This window comes from Eurosta solidaginis, chromosome 3 (assembly GCF_040869045.1).
Source record: "Eurosta solidaginis isolate ZX-2024a chromosome 3, ASM4086904v1, whole genome shotgun sequence".
NCBI classification, from domain to species: Eukaryota; Metazoa; Arthropoda; class Insecta; order Diptera; family Tephritidae; genus Eurosta; species Eurosta solidaginis.
This window is the reverse complement of record NC_090321.1, coordinates 270,847,596-270,873,711: the sequence shown is the minus strand read 5'-3', so window position 1 is coordinate 270,873,711 and position 26,116 is coordinate 270,847,596. Positions and strand designations below refer to the sequence as shown.

Sequence of the window (26,116 nt, the reverse complement as noted above, 5' to 3'; positions counted from 1 at the left end):
CAATAACAAATCGATAACATGCCGATAGTAAATTTATAGTTCTTTTATAGCACATAGATAATCGAACATTTTTCGATAATAAATCGACAAATTTTCGATAATAAGTCGATTACTTTTCGAAAACAAATCTTTAATTCAGCTCTATAGCAAAACGATAACTTTTTGACAACATATTGATGAATAATCTATAACTCTTCAATATCAAGTTAACATCATTTCCATAATTAATCTATAACTCTAAAACACCGATAACTAGTCGCTAAGAAATAGATAACATGCCCATGTCCCGTGGATGACAAACCGGGAACTTATCGATTAAAAACCGTTAACACTTCGATTTCATGTTTCGGTGCCGGCTTCGGCTTGGATTTCGATTCTACCTTCCTTCACCTTTCCTTTTATTTTTTCCTGTTCTTTTTGTTACTGCTCCTTTCCCATCTCTCCATTGCCTTTTACAAAATATGCATGCGAAGCGGAAATAAAGATATGCATTGATAATACCACACATACGTCCGAAATGACTCTGGCTGGACTGGCGCTGTGACTATGACTGGGAATAAAGGGTAGAGAAGGGAAAGTAAGAGGTAAAAACGTCTTAAAAATTATGCAGATAAACCAAAGGTAGGACAGAACAATATCGGCCGTGCTGCTAGTATATCATAAACTCGTTTTTCTACCTTCGTTAATTTCTATTAATATTCGCTCATTACGCTACAGTTTAGTGAGCAAGGACACCACAAAAATATGGCCAGTAGATCTTTCCAGACTATTGGCTATCTGCGTGCAAAAAAAGCAGCCTTTTGACCTTCCAACTGATCAAATTTTCACATTTATAATATTATTAACATCCGAAATAAATCTATACCATAATTTTTTTGAAAAATCTATTAATTATTATAGTCCAAACCCTGACGTACACAGACACATTCAAACAAATAGTATATTCCATTATACAATGATAAAGCATCCGCTTATATCGCCAATCCGGTCTGTTCACTTGATTATTATATATCCTGCAAACAGACAAAACTGATTGCCAACTACGATATTTATGTTTAAGCATCTAGTAAAGTACTTGCTTAATGTGAGTAATGGTGTTAGTGTATTACTTTTTTGTTGTTGTTGTTGCTTTTATTATGTCCGTTTTTGCCGCTTCTATGAGCAGCCAAGTTATTGACCTAAATATTTCGCATTGGCAAAATCTATAATCTGAAGTGACGGCTGACAACCGAGAGTGCGCTTACGGGCGCTTACACACACACACACACACACACACACACATGCACATATAAAAACAAATTTAGCCTTAACGCATAAAGCTTTTCCAAATTAACAGACGGAAGTTAAAGTAGAGATTACATTTCTTGATTATGCGAGTTAGTTGTGTGTGTTTTTGTTTGCGTGTATGTGTGTAGCAATGCACAGCTTAAACAATGAATGATTTATATGAGAAAATCCATTTAAAATACTAACTGCATTGAATTTAGGATGAACTCTTATATTCCAACTTCCCACTGCTCTGTCGCGCACTTTTTTCAAATATCCCCACAGCGCATAGACGCATTGCGGCTATGCAGCTCTAATATGTATCTATGGAATACTTAATCATACATATTTTGAAAGAAGAATTAAAGGATGCGTAAATTGCGTTGCGTTTATTGGCGACTCCGTTCTGCGTTCAAATATTCAGCGTAAGAATAATATTATGAATATATCAAATGAATAGCACTGAGATTGTGACATCGTTGGCAAGGGATGGTCGATGCTACAAAGCTATAACTAATGAATAGATAGAAAGCTTGAAAAACATGGTAGTGGAAATCAAAATTAAAATTCAGATCAATATGAATATTAAATACCCAGTTGTCAGAAACGCTTCAATTTATTAATATCGCAATGTAGATTGTTGTACTTACATAGAGGTGTGAAGATAGCTAGGCCCTTAGATTAACAATGAATATGAAATGCGACCTATGGTTCTATTGTGCCTGATTTCTTTTCAAAATACAGAAAATCCAGCATTTTACAGCTTTAGTGAGCGGAGATCGTTAGCATTCTTCTCGCATTGCCATCGAATTCGAGAAAGAAGTGCTCTGCAATCTCTTCCGTGCTATCGTGATTAGAGCAGATACCCCCAGTGGCATTAACATATTCCAGCTGTAGGAATGACTGACATAAGAGGCTACTAAAATCAACAGACCTAGAAGGTTCGCTGTTATCATATCAAATCGTTTCTGAGTTGGTCGGGCTGGTACCTTAATAGTGCCAATTTCCTAAAAGCACCGTATCCATCAAACGACCATCATTACCGCTAGCACTCAATAAAACCTTCAGCGAGTGTGTTTATCGCTACGAGAAGGAGAAGAAAAAGATTAGAACAGATGTCAGTTTGAGGTACATACCTTTCGAGTCTACATGGACCGATTAACATACCTGTTAACACTCTTATGTTTCTTTTGAAGATATTTACCGTAGCTTTATGTTGTTTACCGCACAGCCTTTTGTCTGCCGAAAACCCCAGTTTCTTAATTTTGCGGGTATAAATCATTTTAACCCTTTCAAAGCCTTTTTTAGCTGGTATCGTCTGAGTATACCTACTATACTGTGACGAATATTAGTGACACTAAGTGATGCTAAGTAAATGAAGCCACAACAACAATAAAGCAGGTACTCACTTGTATCAAGGTAGTCATTTGAATCAATCATTATGTCTACACATATGTACGTACACGCAGCGGAGAGAGACGCACAAACATATGTATATATCTTATCTGAGATGCTCCCAAAAGTAGACAATTATCTGTGGAAGTATCACTCACATATACACGCGCATATGAGAAGCTATAACGTGCATCTGTAGTTATGTTATACCTGGTAATCTTAAAGCTGGTAAACAAGTGGCACATTCTAGAAATAGAAGCGCCTAGAAATATGTCAACGAGGAAAGTATAAAATCAGTTGCGAAGTATAAGTGTTATTGTGAAGTACTTTAATAAAGGCCATTTTGCATTATTAAATATTGGATTTATTTATTCAACAGTTTAGTGATTCGAACGTTGTGGAAGGTTCCAAATAAGCGGAATTGCTCTAAATTCGTTACAATACTATATAGTTAATTAATTATGAGTCTGGTTGTCATCATGTATATCCATCTTAGGAACTTGCGGCTATATCCTGAGAGCCTTTCTTTGAAAGCTCCTACCACCATTATTGCTCTTTAAGCCTGGGTATTCTAACTCTTAGCGGTGATATCGTCATCGTCAAAATTTGTCACTGAAAAGTGGAATCATCTCTTGCTTCCCAATTCACGCACGCATAAAAATAATGACAGAAAGTCTCTCTATCTGTTCACTTTGCTTTCTACTTCTATCCCTTTTCTTTTCCAATTTAGTCTTCTTCTTCCATTTCCATCCTCTTTCCTTTCCTTCTCGTATTTTCTTCCACCTTTCCCTGCCTCTCCCTTTGCCACTCGCTTTCTAGTGCCCTGCCTTTCTTCTCTTCTATTCACATTTCTAAGCCTGTTTCTTCTCGACTTCTTTCCCTCAAATGCTTAATTTCCCCTTTTTATTCGCCTTCGTCTTGTTCTTAATCTCTATCGTATCCTCCCTCTCATGACTAAAATTACATATTTTAAAGGCACAGTAGGATAGACCGTGTTTCTTCCTAATGATGAACCTGGTATTCTAATTTGTAAGGTGTGGAAGTCTTGATTTTTGCTTAAGAGATTGCTTATGGAAAGAGACATTCCATCATTTGCCATATTTTGGTGATTGTGAGCAATTGTAATTTCAAGGGATGCGACAAACCACAAGGGATGCGGCCACCGTGGTGTGATGGTAGCGTGCTCCGCCTATCACACCGTATGCCCTGGGATCAACTCCCGGGCAAAGCAACATCAAAATTTTAGAAATAAGATTTTTCAATTAGAAGAAAATTTTTCTAAGCGGGGTCGCCCCTCGGCAGTGTCTGGCAAGCGCTCCGATTGTATTTCTGCCATGAAAAGCTCTCAGTGAAAACTCATCTGCCTTGCAGATGCCGTTCGGAGTCGGCATAAAACATGTAGGTCCCGTCCGACCAATTTGTAGGGAAAAATCAAGAGGAGCACGACGCAAATTGGAAGAGAAGCTCGGCCTTAGATTTCTTCGGAGGTTATCGCGCCGTACATTTATTTTCGGCCATAACCGTTTAGACGGTTAAGCGCCAATTAAGTAAGTAAGTAAGACAAACCACAAATCCAATGTAATCAGATTGATCGGGTGCTAGCACAAGTGTTGTTATTGTGTCTCACAATGGTAGAATAAGTATTCCCTAAGGGCCTGGCAAAGCTGAGCAGAGCTCACAGAGTATATTAACTTTGTTCGCATAACGGTAATCCGTAACGGCATAAACTAATCGAGATAGATATAGACTTCTATATATCAAAATGATCTGGGTGAAAAAAGAAATTCATTTAGCCTTGTCCGTCCGTCCGCCTGTAAACACGATAACTTGAGTAAATTTTGAGGTATCTTGATGAAATTTGGTATGTAGGTTCCTGGGCGCTCATCTCAGATCGCTATTTAAAGTGAACGAAATCGGACTACAACTACGCCCACTTTTTCGATATCGAAAATTTCGAAAAACCGAAAAAGTGCGATAATTCATTACCAAAGATGGATAAAGCGATGAAGCTTGGTAGATGCGTTGACCTTATGACGAAAAATAGAAAATTAGAAAAATATTGGGCAATGGGCGTGGCACCGCCCACTTTTAAAAGAAGGTAATTTAAAAGTTTTGCAAGCTGTAATTTAAAAGTTTTGCAAGCTGTAATTTGGCAGTCGTTGAAGATATCATGATGAAATTTGGTAGGCACGTTACTCCTATTACTATATGTGTGCTAAATAAAAATTAGCGAAATCGGATGACGAACACGCCCACTTTAAAAAAAAAATTTTTTAAGTAAAATTTTAACAAAAAATTTAATATCTTTACAATATAAAAGTAAATTACGTCAACATTCGACTCCAGTAATGGTATGGTGCAACAAAATACAAAGATAAAAGAAAATTTCAAAATGGGCGTAATTCCGCCCTTTTTCATTTAATACGTCTAGAATACTTTTAATGCCATAAGTCGAGCAAAAATTGACCAATCCTAGTGACATTTGGTAGGGACATAGATTCTATGACGATAACTGTTTTCTGTGAAAATGTCCGAAATCGGTTGAAGCCACGCCCAGTTTTTATACACAGTCGACCGTCTGTCATCCGCTCGGCCGTTAACTTGCGCAAAAAACGATATATCTTTACTAAACTCAGTTCACGTACTTACCTGAACCCACTTTACCTTGGTATTAAATATGGCCGAAATCCGACTATGACCACGCCCACTTTTCCGATATCGAAAATTACGAAAAATGAAAAAAATGCCATAATTCTGTACCAAATATGAAAAAAGAGATGAAACATGGCAATTGGATTGGTTTATTGACGCGAAATATAACTTTAGAAAAAACTTTGTAAAATGGGTGTGACACCTACATATTAAGTAGAAGAAAATCAAACATTTCTCCAGGGCGAAATCAAAAGCCCTTGGAATCTTGGCAGGAATACTGTTCGTGGTATGACATATATAAATAAATTATCGGTACCCGACAGAAGATGTTCTGGGTCACCCTGGTCCACATTTTGGTCGATATCTCGAAAACGCCTTCACATATACAACTAAGGGCTACTCCCTTTTAAAATACTCATTAACACTTTCATTTTATACCCATGTCGTACAAACAAATTCTAGAGTCAACCCTGGTCCACCGTTATGGCGATATCCCTAAATGGCATCCATCTATAGAACTATGGCCCACTCCCTCTTAAAATACTCTTTAATACCTTCCATTTGATACACATGTCATACAAACACATTCCAGGGTTACCCTAGGTTCATTTTGCTAAATGGTGATTTTTCTTTATTTTGTCCCCAAAGCTCTCAGCTGAGTATGTAATGTTCGGTTACACCCGAACTTAGCCTTCCTTACTTGTGACTTATGCCTTAATATGTGCCTTAACCAAAAAACCGTAAAATTTTCATAAAAATGTAGAAAACGCAAAAAACTGCAAACATATTCTACAAACCATAAGTCTCTTAGTCAAAACGTATGCAAAACAATAAATAAAATATACAAAAACTTAATAAATTGACCAACTCAAACATATTTAGATTATGGATATGGCGAAAAACCCAAAACTAAGGTTATTCCCGCGTTATTTTAGCAGTTTGGTTTATTTGCTACTTATCTATTTGTAATATTACGCTCTTATGTAAGTGGGAAGTCCCATTATTCTCATAGTCAGGGAAAGATATGAATCCTCTTTGATAGCTAGTTGCCTTCGTATACCCGCTGACGTAGAGTCTAATCACGAAGAGCACATAATTTGTTTTGTTGCATCCTGGCAAATATATTGCATGTATTCTTTACATGCAAACTCACAATTAGAGGGAGAGGAAAAGACAAAAATTGAAAAGGAGAGGGGGAAGTAGACGAAGAGGTAGATCGGTACAGCAGAGTTTATCCTACCCTCGCGCTTTGGCTTGGAAGTAACTTAATTTCAACTACTTTTCATTAAACTTCACCTTCTCTTGGGCCCTTCTTCAACACTTGTTTTATCCCTCTCCCTCTTACCCGGACCTTTCCTTCTTCTATAGCCCTTCATCTGTTTTTTTATCCACTTCTCGTTAACATCTCTAACAGTTACGCAACTGGCTATAAAAATAAAAGTAAACTAAAACACTCAATTTGAACTGGCCAGTGACCACATATATGTATATGAATGTATTCATAATGGTTCTGAAACTCCTAACTTGAGATGTATTTATGTAGTATGTATGTATGTACATATGTATCTGCGAATATGTGCACTTATGAATTGTGTCCATCACAGCCCAGGGACATAGTGCAATTTCAATTTATACAAATACACAATAGAATAGCATATGGATTTACTTCCGCCATTCATATCCTTCTGCTCGTATTTCTCGACATTTCGTTTGCTGCATACTTACACACATACCAATTTTATAAACTATTCTATGCCATTTTATAAATAATGTGATTTATGCTCCACCAAAAGGAAATGTTCCGTAGGCAGATGTTTTGCAACATTAAATCTATAGAAATATGAGCCAAATATTGCATATACTGCGATGTATGAATGGATTAGAGATGGACTTTGAAAAAATCAAAGTCCCTTTCAGGCACCGTTGAAACCGTCAATATCTAGACAGAATTTTATATTTGTTTCAAACAAAAAAACCATGTCCCCCCCACCTCATTATCACTGCGGTAGAAGTCGCAAGTCTATGTTATCTTTCTGCCACAGCTCGTAACTTAGCCAATGAAAAATACTGTACGAATATTAACTAACATCTAAAATTGCTGTGGCAATCTCGATCCACTGAATTCAATTCGTTCAGCTCAAACCTTTGAGAACCTATCCAGAACTAATATCCTAGACCGCTGGGGCGATTTTGAAAATTATTTACAGTAACTTCATTTTACCTCAACACTGCTTTGTACAGACTCACAGCAGCCACCCTTACCTCAGAAAGGTTGCAGTTGTGACACCGCAATAGTCCAGTTACCGGTGAATACCGCTCTTGCGCTGAATGTATCCAAGATATTCATCTTAAAAATGGTTAAAGATCACATTGATTTGTACGGATGCCATATTCTGCTAGAAACTCTGCTGGTTTACTTTCAAGAGTTTCGAGCTAAGTCCTGCAGTCGCCGCTCAATCATTTGGCTTCCCCAGGGATCTTTGTATACATCTACCGAACATCATGTACACAGTGAGATGAAAACATTGCCCATAGAGGAGAGCCCATAGAGGAGTTTCTGTTAAATATTCAGAAATGTAGGCATCCTAATAGACAACTGATTTGTGAAGTCTCGCTTCATAAACAAAAATTCAAGTAAAGTCTTATGCCGATAAATGGCTGGCGAGGTTCCCAGTGTCCAATAACCGAAACTCGCAGTATAGGAAAGCAGTCTTCCTGGGAGGATGCGCATCACTCTTGATACTGTAAAAGGTTAAGCTACTGCGTATCAAAAATACATTTCGTATATTTGGGCGTGTAATGTGTCCTTGCATGACACCAACCATCTTTTCAATTGCAGTGTGAAAACAATGCTTCTAACATCCATTTCTCTTTGGTTCAACTCTATTTAAACTGCAAGTTTCCTAGTACTTCCGTTAGAGGATATCAATGAGTGAGTGATCACATCTATTAGATGGAGCGAAGCATTGTTAAAATAATATCTAGGTGCTGCCTACAAGGCACATCCAAAGCAATAGTGACTGCCTACCGTCGTGTGAAGCTAGCTGCATGTGCTGTAACCTCAATTTCTCCCAACTTAGCGCTCACCATTGTGAACTGAAGAGTTTTCTCTTTCTAGTTTACAAGAATATATTCAATACCAAGGCCAAGTTGACTCCACCTTGTGAACCACTTCATGTAGCATCTTACGTTTTGCATATAGAAAATTAATGAGCTTAAAATCATGACCGTAATTTGTTTTGACAAACTGACTATAACCTCACTTTTGTCGATGTTTGATGAGTGTTCTCATAGAAATAAAAAATCGATTTTCCCAAAAAGTGTAGTTTCGTATTTAACAGATAAACAACTATATGGGAAAAGAATGTCGAGGTAACTTAAGTATATGTAAAAGCTATTGTCTAAGGCCCTTTTTCACTATGCTCAGTTATTTATAAGTTATTGAAATTCTCGTTTTCACCATGATACCAGGGGCATTGACTGTTAGTTAAGTGCAAGCCAAAAGTGTAAACAAAAATCAGCTGTTATGTTGATTTAACTGGGGGTTGGCCACCCTACGTTGGTTAAAATGAAAATGTCAAATAAAGCTATCTGAGGGATTGCTATACATACGTACATACACACAAGGCGCTATATGCCTCCGATGTGATTTAGGCCGAGCTTCTCTCCAACCTACGTCGTGCTGCTTTAAATTTTTCTACAATTTGGCGGGAGGGGACCTACATGTTTTACGCCGACTCCGAACGGCATCTGCAAGGCAGATGAGTTTGCCTGAGAAGATTTTCTTTGCAGAAATACACTGGGGGTGTTTGCCAAATAACTGCCGAGGGGCAACCCCGCGTGTTTCTATATTTGTATGATGCTTTGCCCGGTAGTTGAGATCAGGGTCTTTGGTGTGTCACGCTACTACCAAACCACGAAGGATTACTATGCTCCAATTAAATTCGCACTTATTAAGAGATAGTGAAAACGGCCCTAAAAGTATGTCAAAAAACAAATGACGAAATGCGAATTGGTATCGAGTCTTTGGGCCTCCCTGGTCGTTCTCAAGCTTAAGGGAATATGATTTAGGCCCATCGTTGATTGTCATCCAATATTATTCGCCCATTTATTGCCTTGGGGAAATTTGGCTGAAAGTGCATTCTTAAAGTAGTTAACTATTTTTGCTGAGCTCCATGTAAATGATATTCCTTGGAAAAAAAAGGGAAAAATCTCTCATTTTCGAATTATCTTTTCATTGATATGATAGACGGCAAAATTTCATCTTAGTTTGCCTTTTAAATGTTTTTTGGGTAAAACCTGAGGCACTCCTGGTTTTGTTGCTAGCTTAAAATGAAATAGCTAAGGTGAGATAACCTTGTAAACTCTTCTGAGTATGAAAAGTTTGGAATTAAAGGCGTTGCTACAATATACTCGATAATATAGGTCATCCATTTATGGGATTTCTTGAAGAGAATATCTACCTAGGTTGTTGCTCGCCACCTTCAAGTACCCTCGCTAATTGGCCCTCCTTGGATTATGACGAGAAATGTAGAAATGTTTCTATACTTCAACGTTATCTCTTAATTATCCAATCGATGGCATCGGTATTAAATAACTAGCTCCACGCTCATCTCTAACATATATTAATACGGTTGTGAGGGGGGGGGGGGGGGGGGGTTTGTGCAAATACACATGTTTCTATGCCCTTACATTTGCTAAAATTTTAAAGCAATGACAAACTACAACAGCGCCACCAAGAATCTAAGTAAACGTTTCAGCTCAACATCGAAATGACAGTCGTTGACATCCTTCTTTATTGCAAACATTTTTGGCACAAGTCGGATAAAATGTGAAGTCATGCATATGAGCGTGTGTTCATCTGGAAGCAAACCCCAATATATGAGCATTAAAATTTGCTATTTATTTTAAGGTTGACAATGTATTAGTGCTTTACCCCATACTTAGAGCGGAGTAGTGACTTGCAGTCATGCTGTCATTAAAAGCTCTTTTAGTATACCCTTTCTTATTTTCTTAATCTTGTGAGTCTTTTGAGATCAATACTTTGCCTTAAGGAATCGCATTCCTTTTCGACTTCGTTTCACGTGAAGGAGGTCGCAGATTAAGCACTTTGAACCAAGGGCGTAGCCAGGATTTGATTTTGGAACAATCAGGGAAGCCTCAAAGTCAGTATGGACTTTAACCGCACTAAACCTCCTACTGTCTGACTACCATATACCCCCGGAACCACCGTCAAGTATTCCGTCGGGAGGTAGGTTGAGCACTAAGCTCTACGTCTGTCGGGGTGACGTTACGCAATTCCATCCAATTTAATGTCAAGGAACAAGAAGCAGTGCATTATAAAAGTGCCAAACGGCGTGGATCTAGTACAAATTGTTCTAAAACTCTGAGTACCTTTACCTTTATCCTTGACCATTTTCCTTTGTACACTCATGATGCATAATCCTAAAAAAAAAAATGAATCATATTCATCATTACAATCCGAGAATAACTTTTGGATTTTCATGACTTTTCTTACCATTCAAACGATTTTCGACCATCGTTGAGCGAAGCCAAGTCTTTACTCTTCTCAACGTGCTATAGGTCTGTTCTATGGAACTTGTCGTAGAAGGTAATGCGTTAGCAGTATACAAAACAAGCTTAGTCGTTGGATAAAACATTACCGTTTCTTGAACGACAAATTGTGAAGATCTTCAGCTTTTAAGTTTTTGTCCTTCCAATGAAAATACCACAATTCGGCCTCCGCAGCAAACCTTGTAAGACCGTAAAACTGAATAAAATTTTCTGTTGCTTTCTTGAAGTCTTGGAAATTCATTTACAACATGTTAGCTGGGTGCAAGTGAAACAATGTATACGCTGGCAAGTTCTCTTCAGGAAATCTTTGCTCCAGTGAAGCGACAAATGAATCTAAATACGGAATTAAAAGTGATCTCTTCCAAAACTGAGCATCGCCATAAGCAGGATGATTCGAGCGATGTTTTTGACGGTCACCGATCTTGGGTTTTTGTAGTTCTAATCCTAGTTGTTCAGCAATCGACTTTGATTCTGTCAAAAGTTCATAAATTCCAGAATCCGCATTCATTCGATGATCGTTTGCTAATTGAATGATCCGTTGGATTTGTTTTCTGCACGAAAGAAGATCCAACTACTTTGATTGTAAAATATTAACCACTGGCTCAAGATAAGCCGAGTATTTGAAATTCAAAGAAATACGCAAGATGAAAGTTGATTGAGTGACAGCCGAGTGCAGCTGAAAGGCAGTTGTTTTTGTTGAAGTGTTTCCTTCGATTGACAGTTCTTTTAATCCATTAACGTTGCTGACAAAGTGCTGTAGAAAGATGGAAATACTCCTGTATTTCTCTGACCATCGTGTTTCGCAAAAAGCAGGAATATGTGGAACATATTTCCTTCTGGCAAGAGAACCACGGTAAAAATTGATGACGTCCTTGGTTGTTGCAATAGTGTTACGAATTTCGGGGACTTCATTTAAATCATTCACTATTAAATACAATTTGTGACTTGCGCAATGAAAGTATAAAGCTTGAGGATATTTCTCCCTCAAAATAGCTTGCACACCATTTTCTTTTCCTGACATTGTTGAACAACCGTCATACCCTTGTCCTTTAAGTTACATAGGATCAAGTCCTGTTTCAGTGATAAAATTTTCTATCGCGGTGGCATTGTTTTGGCATCCATAGCGTCTAGGTCAACAAAGCCTACATATTCTTCTCGAATAACTAGCTTTTCTTCATCTTAGAATCTGATACCAATTGATAGTTGTTCATTTCCTGCTATGTCACGGCTTTCGTCCACCATAAGACTGAATGCTGTAACTTTTTTGCATCGTTTATAATGTCATCTTGAATAACCTGTCCACAAAAATTGATGATTTCATTTTAGATTTGGAGCGAAGTGTAAGTAGCTTTTTTCCCTTCTTCAAAATGCTGCTTAAGATGCTGATGACCCGCTTTGATTTGGAGGCCGAGTTGGTCATAAAATACACCTGAAAGCATAACATAGTTTTCGAAGTTTGCTCCAAATCATGAGATATGAGGAAAGAAGTAAAAGTTTTGAAACGATGTGCAGTAACAAGGCAAATTAAACAAGGTAGAATTGACAACTAAAAAATTTCAGTTTTGCATGAATACTTCAAAAAATTGCAAACAAGCACATTAACTCTTTGTGGTATAAGCATTTATTTTGGATCCTACACATGATTCAACTACTGCAGGTTTGCTCACTCGAAACACTCGAAATCAAAAATCAGTACGGGTTGCTTTTACTTAGCATGGAAAATAGGGGGGAGTTATATCTTTCTCAGCAGAAATTGTAATAGAAAAGGACATAAAGTAGTTGGTATGTAGTAGTAGTGCTAGCAAATTCGTAAATGCGAGTAGGTTTTCAGAAAATTGCAGATTTCAAACTAAATATTTCGTCACTTTGGCAACCAGGTTTCGCAAAAAAAATATAACCAGCTCGGTCGGAATATCCGAAAACTTCCTTATCGTGAGCCCCTTGGTCGAACTAGATGCCTTAAAGAATTGAATAACTGATATTCTGAGTAACTCCGTAAACAGCACAACTTATGAATGTCTTCCCACACTGATTTATTCCAGGATATCACTTATTACGGATGCGCGCTGTTTTTTTTTCTTCAACAAAAGTATTCAAATTGAAAATTTTGTGTGTTTACAAAAAAATTTAATTTTTCGAAAGTCAACAGGTTAAATATTTTTTTCATTTGACACAACAATTCATACAGAGAGGGGAGAACTGTCAAGTTCACTATTACTTTGTATAATATAATTTGAGCAGTAATATTCAGATTTGTCTTATTTACAACACTTCTATTCTATCACAACTGAAAATGAAAAGTGATATTTAGCTGAAGTGATAAAGTTACACAATCTATAAATCTTATAAAATAAAGTCGCTAAATGCCATGTATGCACATAACTTCACACAGAATACTCCGATTTTAAAACGGGTTTTTGCATTTGAAAGCTTAGCTACGTGAGATGGTACAGTTATAATAATTTGAAGATATATATTATAGGGGCGTGGAAAATTGCCAAAATGTAGCAAAAAATCATAAAATTTTTGTTTACACAGCTATAACTCATAAACGGACGGATGGATTTCAAAAATTCTACCTTTCAGTAAAACTTTGAAATATTTACCTTCGATCTGCATCAAAAAAAATACTTGATTCCTTTCTTATATCAGCCAAATTGTTTAAACAAAAGTAACATTTTTATCAAAATATGCGTATGTGTGTTTGTTCGCTGTGAACTGTCCGCGCTAATTGCTTTTGAGTAAGGCTTGATGTGACACATACATACGTACATATATAGCATTCGCTGCGTTATTTACCTTCGGGCGTAGGTTTATAGGTATGTATGGATGTACATCACTACATAGTATAAAACAAAGTCGCTTTTTCTGTCCCTATGTCCCTTTGAATGCTTAAACTTTTAAAAATACGCAACGGATTTTGATGCGATTTTTTTAATAGATAAAAAGTGATTGAAGAGGAAGTAACGGATGAACATATTTGGCTGAAAATTGGTGGAGGGGTAGCTTAGAACCCGGAGTCAGACATAGGCTAATTTTATCCCGTTCTGGATAGGCTCTTGATATCAAAACGTGGACTTGGGTAATCAAAACGTGGACTTGGGTAATCCTGGGATATGTTTGTACAATATGGGTATCGAATGTAAGCTGTTTATGAGTACTTTGATACGGGGTATTTTTCGTACCCGCGTGTAACTAGGGTCTCGAGATATAAGCGAAAACGTGGACGCGGGTACCCCTAGAATGTGTTTATAGAATATGGATAACGAATGAAAACTGTTGATGAGTGCTTTAGTACGGGGTAGTTTTCATACCTATTTGTGAAGGGTCTCGAGATATAGACCAAAACGTGCATCAGGGTAGCACTAGGATGTGTTTTTACATTATGGGTATCAAATTGAAGCTGTTGATGGGTGCTTTATTACAGAGTAATTTTTATACAGCTGGGTGACTAGGGTCTCAAGATATGGGCAAAACATGGACCCGGATACCCCTAGAATGTGGGTGTAATATGGATATCAAATGAAAGTTGTTGCTGAGAGCTTTAAAGTAATTTTCATTGTGATATTCGATTTAGTTGCATTAACCTGGCAAAACTGATAAATGTGCATGCGAAGCCGAAATAAAGACATGAATTAATAATACCCACATAACTATTTACATACGTCCTATTCGATTTGCCTGGTAATAAGGGATGAAGAAGAATGGGAAAAACTTTAGAGAAGAGAAAAGACGGAAGGAGAAGGAGACTGAGAAAGAGATAGAGTGAGACGAAAATAAAGATAGATGAAGCGAAAAGACGGAGGGAGCAGTGAATAAAAGGATTAAGAAAAAGTGAAGAGGGGAGGGGGGGGAGGGCAGAGTTAGACGGAAAACGTTTTATGTATGGAGATATACAAAATTTAGGGCAGAACAACGTCTGACGGGTCTGCTAGTTCTATATAAAACTGTAATTTACGAAGCTTCACTGGATGAGTCTTGATCTCCATAATACAAATGCATTGCAAAGTGCGAATTACTGAACAGGATAATCAAAATGCGCTTAATTTAGAAAAAACAAGTCTCAAAATGTATTTGTTTGCAAGAAGCGTGCTTATGTATATTGTCACAATAAACATTTTAGATATGATTTTAAAACTGGTGCTAGTTTAACAAGTAAGGAAGGTTAAGTTCGGGTGTAACCGAACATTACATACTCAGTTGAGAGCTATGGTGACAACATAAGGGAAAATAACCATGTAGGAAAATGAACCGAGGGAAACCCTGGAATGTGTTTGTATGACATGTGTATCAAATGAAAGGCATTAAAGAGTATTTTATGAGGGAGTGGGCCATAGTTCTATAGGTGGACGCCATTTAGGGATATAGCCATAAAGGTGGATCAGGGTTGACTCTAGAATGCGTTTGTACGATATGGGTGTCAAATGAAAGGTGTTAATGAGCATTTTAAAAGGGAGTGGGCCTTCGTTTTATAGGTGTTCACATTTTCGAGATATCGCCATAAAGGTGGACCAGGGGTGACTTTAGAATTTGTTTGTATGATATGGGTATCAAATGAAAGGTGTTAATGATTATTTTAAAAGGGCGTGGGGCTTAGTTCTATAGGTGGACCCCTTTTCGAGATATCGCCATAAAGGTGGACCAGGGTGACCCAGAACATCATCTGTTGGATACCGCTAATTTATTTATATATGTAATACCTGCCAAGATTTTAAGGGTTTTTTATTTCGCCCTGCAGAACTTTTTCATTTTCTTCTACTTAATATGGTAGGTGCCACAACCATTTTATAAATTTTTTTCTAAAGTTATATTTCGCGTCAATAAAGGAATCCAATTACCTTACCATATTTCATCCCTTTTTTCGTATTTGGTATAGAATTATGGCATTTTTTTCATTTTTCGTAATTTTCGATATCGAAAAAGTGGGCGTGGTTATAGTCGGATTTCGTTCATTTTTCATGCCAAGATAAAGTGAGTTCAGATAAGTACGTGAACTGAGGTTAGTAAAGATATATCGATTTTTGCTCAAGTTATCGTGTTAACGGCCATGCGGAAGGACAGACGGACGACTGTGTATAAAAACTGGGCGTGACATCAACCGATTTCGCCCATTTTCACAGAAAACAGTTAACGCCATAAAATCTATGCCCCTACCAAATTTCAAAAGGATTGGTTAATTTTTGTTCGACTTATGGCGTTAAAAGTATCCTAGACAAATTAAATGAAAAAGGGCGGAGCCACGCCCGTTTTAAAATTTTCTTTTATTTTTGTATTTTGTTGCACCATATAATTACTGGAGTTGAATCTTGACATAATTTACTTATATACTGTAAAGATATTAAATTTTTTGTTAAAATTTTACTTTAAAAAAATTTTTTTTTTAAAAGTGGGCGTGGTCCTTCTCCGATTTTGCTAATTTTTATTGAGCGTACATATAGTAATAAGAGTAACGTTCCTGCCAAGTTTCATCATGATATCTTCAACGACTGCCAAATTACAGCTTGCAAAATTTTAAATTACCTTCTTTTAAAAGTGGGCGGTGCCACGCCCATTGTCCAAGATTTTACTAATTTTCTATTTTGCGTCATAAGTTCAACTCATCCACCAAGTTTCGTCGCTTTATCGGTCTTTTGTAATGAATTATCGCACTTTTTCGGTTTTTCGAAATTCGTTCATTTTAAATAGCGATCTGAGATGAGTGCTCAGGAACGTACATACCAAATTTCATCAAGATACCTCAAAATTTACTCAAGTTATCGTGTTAACGGACGGACGGACGGACGGACATGGCTCAATCAAATTTTTTTTCGATCCTGATTATTTTGATATATGGAAGTCTATATCTATCTCGATTCCTTTATATATGTACAACCAACCGTTATCCAATCAAACTTAATATACTCTGTGAGCTCTGCTCAACTGAGTATAAAAATAAATACTTCTACCTTATACATAAAATTCAAAATGTGAAATATTACTATCACCATTGTTCTTTCCTCTCAGTGGCAGATGGACGCCATAGAATATAACAGTTTCTATAATACGACGATATGAATTTTCTATTCTCCTCCACTATTTTTTCATGCTCAAATTGTAATGACAGGTTGATTGGTGTTATTTCCAAAAAGTTCTTTGCTTCTCTGACTGCTCCCAGGTGCCATTGATTTGTAGAGTGCTTTTTGCAATATCCATGCATATTTTTATAACGTTGGAAAGGTTTTTTTATCAATGATCCTAGAACACCTTGAAAATTTTTCGGCGGAAAAAGAACACAATATAAACACAATGCTCCTTTCAGTTTTTTCCAACACTGAAGCCAAGGAGAATACATTTCATTCAAATTTAAATTTTCGGCCTAAGTCTTCGACTTCGTCGTTTAAATTGTCATTTTCTGACTGTACCCAACATCTCTTTAGAAATTCCATCTTGTCAGTAGTTGATATCTGTGATGATCGAGTGTGATGATCGAGTGTTATTCTTCCAAACTTGTTTAATTTAAACATGATGATACTGAAGGGAAATAACTTTTTTTAACACGATTGGAGGATTTTGTAGGTTGATGACTAGAGGTCGAAGTTTGGCCTTCATCACACTTCGAAGTGCATTCTTTCGGATGGTTCGATGGAATATCTGTTAAATTTTCTACAAATACGAGCAATTACAATGAATGTTATCAGCATGATGCTATAAATTTTACCAATTACAATATTCATTAGCATATGTGCGAATGTAATGTTCTAGGACAGTGGCCGAGTGCTAAAAAAATAGCTACAAATCCGAAAGTAGTACCCAGAAACGCGTTTTGCACAGGATTTCTGCGCAGAACACTTTTCCAACAAATTTTTTTGTGTGTACAACATAAACACAACAACCACATGAGAACTTCAAATTGGTTTTGCAAATATCTCGAGAATTATCAGAGATATCGGGGTTATGGTTTCGGATTCGAGATCCTGGTGACAAAACGCGTTTTGGGTACCACTCTCTGTCCTAGAACATTACCTGCGTAACATGCCTATGCCCTTGCTTTGAACACTAAGAACGTCGCTTAAATTTTCTCTTGTGAAAGAGCGGAAAAACTCTATACAAATCTTGGTTTAACGATAACGATTTATGTGGAAAGTCAGATTGCTTACATTTCGTATTAATGTGACGAGATGAGACGGATATCATAGAGTTCTGTTTTGAAAAACGTACGAAACCTGCGGTGCTTCCTTTTCTTATCTATCTTGTAATAAACAATCGCTCTTTCTAAAGGAACTTTTCCAAAGAAAATGACAAGGCTGGTTGCAGACCTAACTAGCTTAAATGATACATGAAAAGTACTTTAAGAATACGTAAAGAGTATTTCGCTGCACTGGTAAGGAAGTAGAGAGACCTTTATAGCGTTCACTTATCGGAAATGTTAGCGGAATTACTCACTTAATTGGCACTTAATCCTTTTTTAGTCGTCCAACAAATCGTACCAGTGACTTCTTAGCGAAACTTAAATCCTCTTCTACAAGGTCCTTCTAGCGAGGGGAGGCCGCCCTGTTCATCTGCTTCCATAGGCGGGTTCCGATAAGAATACCATTTCAGCATAAGTATTTGTTTCATTCGTATAACATGGCCATAGTTTGGCCAGAGCTAGTTTCCGTTTCGTTTTAATTTCCTGCCAACGGCCATTCACATCAATACTACTCCCCAAAACCCTCGGGAAGTCCCTTTATCGTTAAAAGAAAATAAAGAAAAGGAAGAACTTTACTTCTCAATTGCCTATTCAGCTCAACGCTCACTTATTGGCCAGAGTAACAAACCGCTGAATTTCAAGGCTGGCGTTGTAGTTTGTGTTATCAAAGTGCAGTAAATCATTTGTTAAAGGTATTAGAGGAGCGAACAAATATTTTTTCAGGCACCAACATTGAGGCAATCTCAGAAATCTCTATGAGATAACCCAGAACTTTGGTATCAGCCCTTTATGGTCACTTCAACACAGGGATATTGAGTGCAAGTGTAGAGGAGATGATCTGGTCAGAAGTGACTCGACGGCGAGCAGCTTTACAGAGATTGATTCGGTAGCTACAACTATGGTTATTTAGTACTCTTGGTGAACCGTTCCCCGATCCGAAGCAGCTGATACAGAAAGTAAGAGACACAGTTTGGGAGTAGCACAATGGTTCCAACTGTGACTTAAATGTGACGCTGAAAATTTTATTATTCAACCCAGATTTTCCAATTTTACCTAAATTAGCACGCCGCGTTTCAGCCTCTTACGTTACTGCAGTCAGGTTCTTAGCTTTGGGTATGCTAATAATGGCGAGAAAGCTAGGCGTCTTGCAAAGCCTTTATAACTCTTCGGCTTTCAAATAACGGCATATCAAAATGAAACGATAGTCTTCAGTTGCAATGGAAGAAGAGCTTAAGAAATAAAAATGATTTTGAGCCCATCAGCCTTGCGTCGTTTCTTGCAAAAATCCTGAGGTACATATTATAAATAATTGTCATTATTATAAATAATCTTCCAAAGGCAAGTCTATGTAGGCTGCTCGTCATTTTATCAATGATTGGAGAAATTATTAATTTAGGAACTTCATTCTAGGTATTTTATGGATACAGAGAAAGCGCTTAACAATATCTATTTACAAGCCTTCTTCGAGTACCTTCTACAAATGAGACTAGAACAGTCATTAGTAAGTTCCCGTAAAGCAATTTTTAATAAGAATAAACATCCATTTTGAAATGGGGTTCAATAACTCTTCTAATACTGTTTTAACACAGACGGCTTATTGAATAATAAACGCAGTTTTCTACATTAAGACGCTTATTGAGCTCAATCTTCCCTACAAAATTCGAATCTATAATTATTTCATTAGTAGCTAATCGAATGCCTAATGAAGTCAAAAGCCCAATGCAACTCTGTTGGCAGCGTTCCGCTTCTTAGTTTTTGGTGTGTTCAGTGCTTAAAAATGTCATTTGTCAAAGTAAATGTCATTGTCTGCATGGCGGAACGATACAAGGTGGCCGCATCGAACAGCTGATTATAACCTTTTTTATTTGATTTGATACATCAACTAACGGCGCAGTACGATTTTGACATTTTTCCATCGAATTTACAAGTACATGGAATTTTTTTTATGTTTGTAGGTATGTCAACATGCTGCCACCTTGTATCGTTCCGCCATGATTGTCTGTCATATAGCATTGTCATTTTATTCGCTTGACATTTCATCCTTCATACTAATCGAGCTTCTGAGTTACTTCTGTGTGAAAGCAAAAAATTTACGATTTCATTAGAAGGTGAAATGAGATCATTAAGTTTCGGTGTGAAAACAGTATAAGACTGCAAACAAATGATTATCAAGTCATCGATAACGGCATGGTTTTATACACCCGTCGCTACAAAATACCATTTTTCAACCCCCGTTTTTAAAGAAAGCGATGCTCAAATTGGCGTCGGAGGTTAAATAATTACGATAATGTAATTTTTTAGTTTTAGAATGTAAACTTACTTACATAACTGACGCTTAGCCGTTTAAACGGTTATATGGCCTTCCAATAAGGGGAGTCAGTCGCTTCTGCTTTGGGTTAACTGGCGCCAATCGGTCACACTGAGGGAGCTTAAATCGTTTTACACCTGGTCTTTACAGCTGAGTTAGGGTTGCCTTCCTCTTCTGCTTCCGTAGGAGGTTTTTCTTAGCCGGAGCATCATAATTCATTCGCATAACATGACCCAGCCAGGGTAGTCGCTGTATTTTAATTCATTGGACTATGTTGATGTCTGCGTAGAGCACGTACATCTCATCATTAAATCTTCTTCGGTACTTGTCGTCGCCAATGGGTTGTGGTACCTTGAACACTGCCAGAGCGCCATCATCCAAAGGCAAGTCTATGTAGGCTGCTCGTCATTTTATCAATGATTGGAAAAATTATTAATTTAGGAACTTCATTCTAGGTATTTTCTGGATACAGAGAAAGCGCTTAACAATATCTATTTACAAGCCTTCTTCGAGTACCTTCTACAAATGAGACTAGAACAGTCATCAGTAAGTTCCCGTAAAGCAATTTTTAATTAGAATAAACATCCAATTTGAAATGAGGTTCAATAACTCTTCTAAGACTGCAAACAAATGATTATCAAGTCATCGATAACGGCATGGTTTTATACACCCGTCGCTACAAAATACCATTTTTCAACCCCCGTTTTTAAAGAAAGCGATGCTCAAATTGGCGTCGGAGGTTAAATAATTACGATAATGTAATTTTTTAGTTTTAGAATGTAAACTTACTTACATAACTGACGCTTAGCCGTTTAAACGGTTATATGGCCTTCCAATAAGGGGAGTCAGTCGCTTCTGCTTTGGGTTAACTGGCGCCAATCGGTCACACTGAGGGAGCTTAAATCGTTTTACACCTGGTCTTTACAGCTGAGTTAGGGTTGCCTTCCTCTTCTGCTTCCGTAGGAGGTTTTTCTTAGCCGGAGCATCATAATTCATTCGCATAACATGACCCAGCCAGGGAAGTCGCTGTATTTTAATTCATTGGACTATGTTGATGTCTGCGTAGAGCACGTACATCTCATCATTAAATCTTCTTCGGTACTTGTCGTCGCCAATGGGTTGTGGTACCTTGAACACTGCCAGAACGGCCTCATCTCATGTTTTTACGGTCCGTGCTACTGCACTATATAGCAGAACAGGTACGGTAAGTGACTTGTAGCATAGAATACATATGTATGTATATTAAGAAATGACCCAAAAATGCTATAGCTGTTTCTATACCTTTTAAGATGCCTCTAGAAGTTGAGCCTTTAAACCACACATAATGCACTTACTGTATACAGCGACCATATAACCCATCCAATTCTACAGCATACGAGTATGATGGCCACGCAATCTGCAGGGTCACATCCAAACACACTATAAAACGCTCTACAGATTTTATTCAACGAATGTGAGACCGATATAAACCCTACACATATGTCGATTTAATCTCATAGTTCAACTGGATCACAGCCTTTAAACATCAAAAGCTTTATCGAAGCTACCAATCGAATGCAGGCATTTGCTAAAAAAATGTGGACTCGCAGAATTGAGGTGGAACCCACAGCGGTATAGTTTACAACATTTCTCTGTGAAACAATAGAGCACGTTACGTCTTATGTGGTACTCACAAGTACTAGCTGGAATCTGGTTTCACAGATGAATATAATGCATGACAGACATACTGGCGCAAGTTTTATTTATCCTACAGCCATAATTAACCTTATTTTATGAGGGCAATGTTTGTTGAATACATGGTGGGCGCATGGCCCATGTGTGTTGTTGTTGTTGTAGCAGTGCTTCTCCCCATCCAATAGGTGTGACCGATCACAAATTTTCATCAATATCCTCTAACGGGAGTCCAAGGAAACTTTCTGTTTCAACAGGGATGTACCATAATGAGAGGGGTGTTAGAGGCGTTGGTTCCACATTACAATGTATGTCGGAGTTGATTCTGGATAGGTAAAAGTTTAACCTGTTACAGTCTCCACATCAAAGTTGAGCTAGAGTGACTCGCGTTTCCTTAGGAAGTGTGCCTTCCTCTTCAGCAAGTTTAGCATATTGTGCTTTGAGTACATGATTCAACGAGGATCTGCTTGTGTTTTATCGCTTGTTGTTGTTGTTGTTGTAGTAGCGATAAGGTTGCTCCCCGAAGGCTTTGGGGAGTCTTATCGATGTGATGGTCCTTTGCCGGATACAGATCCGGTACGCTCCGGTACCACAGCACCATTAATGTGCTAGCCCGACCATCTCGGGAACGATTTATGTGGCCATATTAAACCTTCAGGCCATTCCTTCCCTCCACACCCTCAAGTTCCACGAGGAGCTTAGGGGGTCGCCAGAGGCTCGTATGTTAATGAAACAGGATTCGCCGCGGATAGGTGAGGTTGACAATTGGGTTTGGAGAAGCTATATATTGCGCTGGAAACCTGAAGGGTTGCGCTACACAGCCCTTGAATCTGGTATTTTAGTCGCCTCTTACGACAGGCCTACCTACCGTGGATATATTCTGACCCTCTAACCCGCTGTGATGTGTTTTCTCACTTCATACGGCTGTGTTCTCAAGTGCCGTATTTCCGCATAATGCCTAAGCTCCTGGGCGGTGTTGGCTCATCAATCAGATGTCTGTTGGATGCCCAGATTTCTGGATATTCAACAGGAATTGTTTGGCTATCATTTCATATGACGTAAATATTCAATATAGTTTATTAATTAATTAGAGTATTCTCGCCTCATTATGTAGATGGTGTTCTGGGGACATAAGAAGACAACCCGTGGCGGTTCTGAAGGCAGTATTTTCGCAGACCTGTAGCTTCATCCAGTGAGAAGTCTTTAGGCTTGGCGACCATATAGGGGACACGTGGCAAGCAATCGGCTGGCCAATTGCTTTGTAAGTGGTAATGAACGTTTCTTTATTTTTTCCCCAAGTACTGCCAGCAAGAGATTTGAGGATTTTATTACGGCTCTGGATTTTCGGTACAATTGCGGCTGCATTCTCACCAAAATGTAGATCCTCATCGCACATCACACCCAAGATTTTGGGGTGTAAGACAGTCGGTAGCGTAGTGCCATTGACGTGGTCGACATTTGGGGCGTTCATGATGTAATTAAGGTCGCCGATGATTTAGTCGGTGATAATGTCAGGTTGCGCGAGGTGAAAAACTGGAGAAATCAGGGAGGTAGCCGTTAATTTTTTTGCAAAGCTCATCGATCTGTGGGCATGGGCCTGTGGCCATTATTGTGCAGTCATCGGCGAAGGAAACTATAGTAACTCTTTCTGGTGGCGAAGGTATCTTTGATATGTAGAAGTTAAACAAAAGTGGGGATAGGACCCCACCCTGTGGCACGCCTTGTTTAATTCTTCTGTGTGTGAACTTCTTTAATGATCGTCATAATTATTAATAGGCGCTGCTAGCCGTTGCATAAAAAGATACGCTTGCTATTTCCGTTTCGCGATATCAGACGCTAATCGGAAGAACCAAGAGAGTTCAAGTATTCTTTCACTTGCCTATCCCAATACTGTGAAGATCAGTGCTTCCAAACAGGTGCCGATATGAATACTTTCAGAACCGAAGCTTTCTCCACCATGCGAATAACATGTCATAGGTAGCAGGCGTAATTTTAAAAAGGAATTCGCTATTCTACTTTGCTCATTTGAAGCAAAAATGTAGTGTTTACTATCAAGTTATGAGATGAGCTTAAATTTTCTATCAAAGCGGTTAGTTATGTCACACATTATATGATATCAGTCCCAAAGGAATTTTATACACAGTTTCTATTAAACAATTTGCATTTAGCTGAGCATTTCGCAAAACAAATTTTAATTTGAGTTCGCAACGAGCTTAGACGTACAAGAGGCGGCCACTCTTCATGCTCTTCCTTTTCCTCTACCCGCCTGTTCTCCTTCCTATCTATCTACTCTCCAACTATGTAGGTAAAATAAAAAAACATCGATGTTTACGTTGTCAAGGTCGTCAAACTTGTTTTCTAGTGGCAATCAATATTATAATGATGACGTTTTAAATCTTTTGACACACTTGGCGCCACTACCGCGGACACATTTGATTTTGTTTTGTTTTGTTTTTTTTCATCTAACACTTATAGGTATTCAACAAGCACAGCATGTGCCCGCTTGTGTGTGTATCAATCTTTTCACCAATTAATGGCAGGCAAACTTGATAGCGCAACAACAATAAACGTCGAAATTTCTTAGCAATAACACCTTGCGGCGCTATATACTCGACAAACATCCGTCTCATTACCCAGCAGGCAGTGCGCGCTCAACGATCGACGAACAGAGCGCTACGCGATCAGTGCTGCTGGCGCGCCGTGGCGTATACAGTGATTAGACGTTGTATATTTTTATTTACATACATATCGGAGCTAACTCAAAAATGTGAAATTTCGAAGTTGCTAGTACCACCGAACTTCTCAATTCAATATCTACCGAACTGTATACTAGACTTACTATTAGCTCAACTTAGCGGCGAGAAAAGGCTTTGTGAAATATAAAATTTGTATTGGTGCATATCGGAGAGTCAGTAAGTTTTTCGCGTTTTTTCTCACAAATTCGATTTTTTGAGTTGATCACCACTGTTTTGTTTTAGGTGTGCAATTTATATTCATGAATATGAAATATTTGATTTGCGGTGTCGCGAACGAGCTCTAACAATCTTTTGCATAATTGTGCGCTCAATTAAATGAATTAGTAGATTCCAGGCATGCTTAACGAACGAAACGATATCATTTCGTTACGATAATCAACGCTAATAAACGAAACGAAGTGACTTCGTTTCGTTTATTAGCGTTGATTATCGTAACGAAATGATATCGTTTCGTTCGTTAAGCATGCCTGGTAGATTCCTACTTAGAATACGACGCCGCTTTACTTGGCTATAACTGGTCAGTGATTAACTCTTGGCCTTAATAACATAACGTCTGCTATTGCTCACCGAAGATCTTACTTACTTACTTACTTAATTGGCGCTTAACCGTCTAAACGGTTATGACCGTTCAACAAGGCGCGCCAGTCGCTTCTTCGCTCCGCCAACCGGCGCCAATTGGTCACACCAAGGGAGTTTAAATCGTTTTCCACTTGGTCCTTCCAACGGAGTGGGAGCCGCCCTCTACCTCTGCTTCCATAGGCGGGTTCCGATAGAAATACTTTAATGGCCGGAGCATCGAAGATCTTATTAGCAAGTATATGTGGACCTGCTGCTTCATGCTTCATAATAAATCACTGCGCATTGATATTAAAATTGCATTAACTTACGATAAGACATAAAACGTGACAAAAACTACTACAGAAAGTTCAAGGATTGAATAAGCAACAGCGGGACAGGACTAAGCTGCTATGAAATTATCATAAGCGCTTCAAGAAGGAATCATGGTTAAAACGCGATTTGTGTTTTTTGCGCGGTGTAAAATTCCTACTTTAGGTAAGCAACGTTGGGCCTACGCGCGATAACGTGAATCTAGCTGCTCCTTAAAGCAATGAGTGATGCCGAAAGACTGCTATTCGAAACCTTGTTCGATTAAAAGCGTAAAACGATTTAACGCTAGCAATTGTGCTTACTTACCTCCTGCTTAAGAGAGGTTGAACTAAGCGTAGTCGCTTTAGCGGCGATGGCGGCTTGGGGTACCGTAGCGTGATATACCCGGTGGGTTAGGGGGCTTAGAATATACCCGAGGTAGGTATGACTGTCGTAAGA

The 26,116-nt window shown here is 38.2% G+C and overlaps 1 protein-coding gene across 8 annotated transcripts in view; it reads left to right on the top strand.

Moving 5' to 3' along the window:
• The window catches only part of cv-2 (crossveinless 2), a 278,727-nt gene that overhangs the window by 218,651 nt on the left and 33,960 nt on the right, over window positions 1–26,116 (top strand). The gene's annotated exons all lie outside the window — the stretch shown is intronic.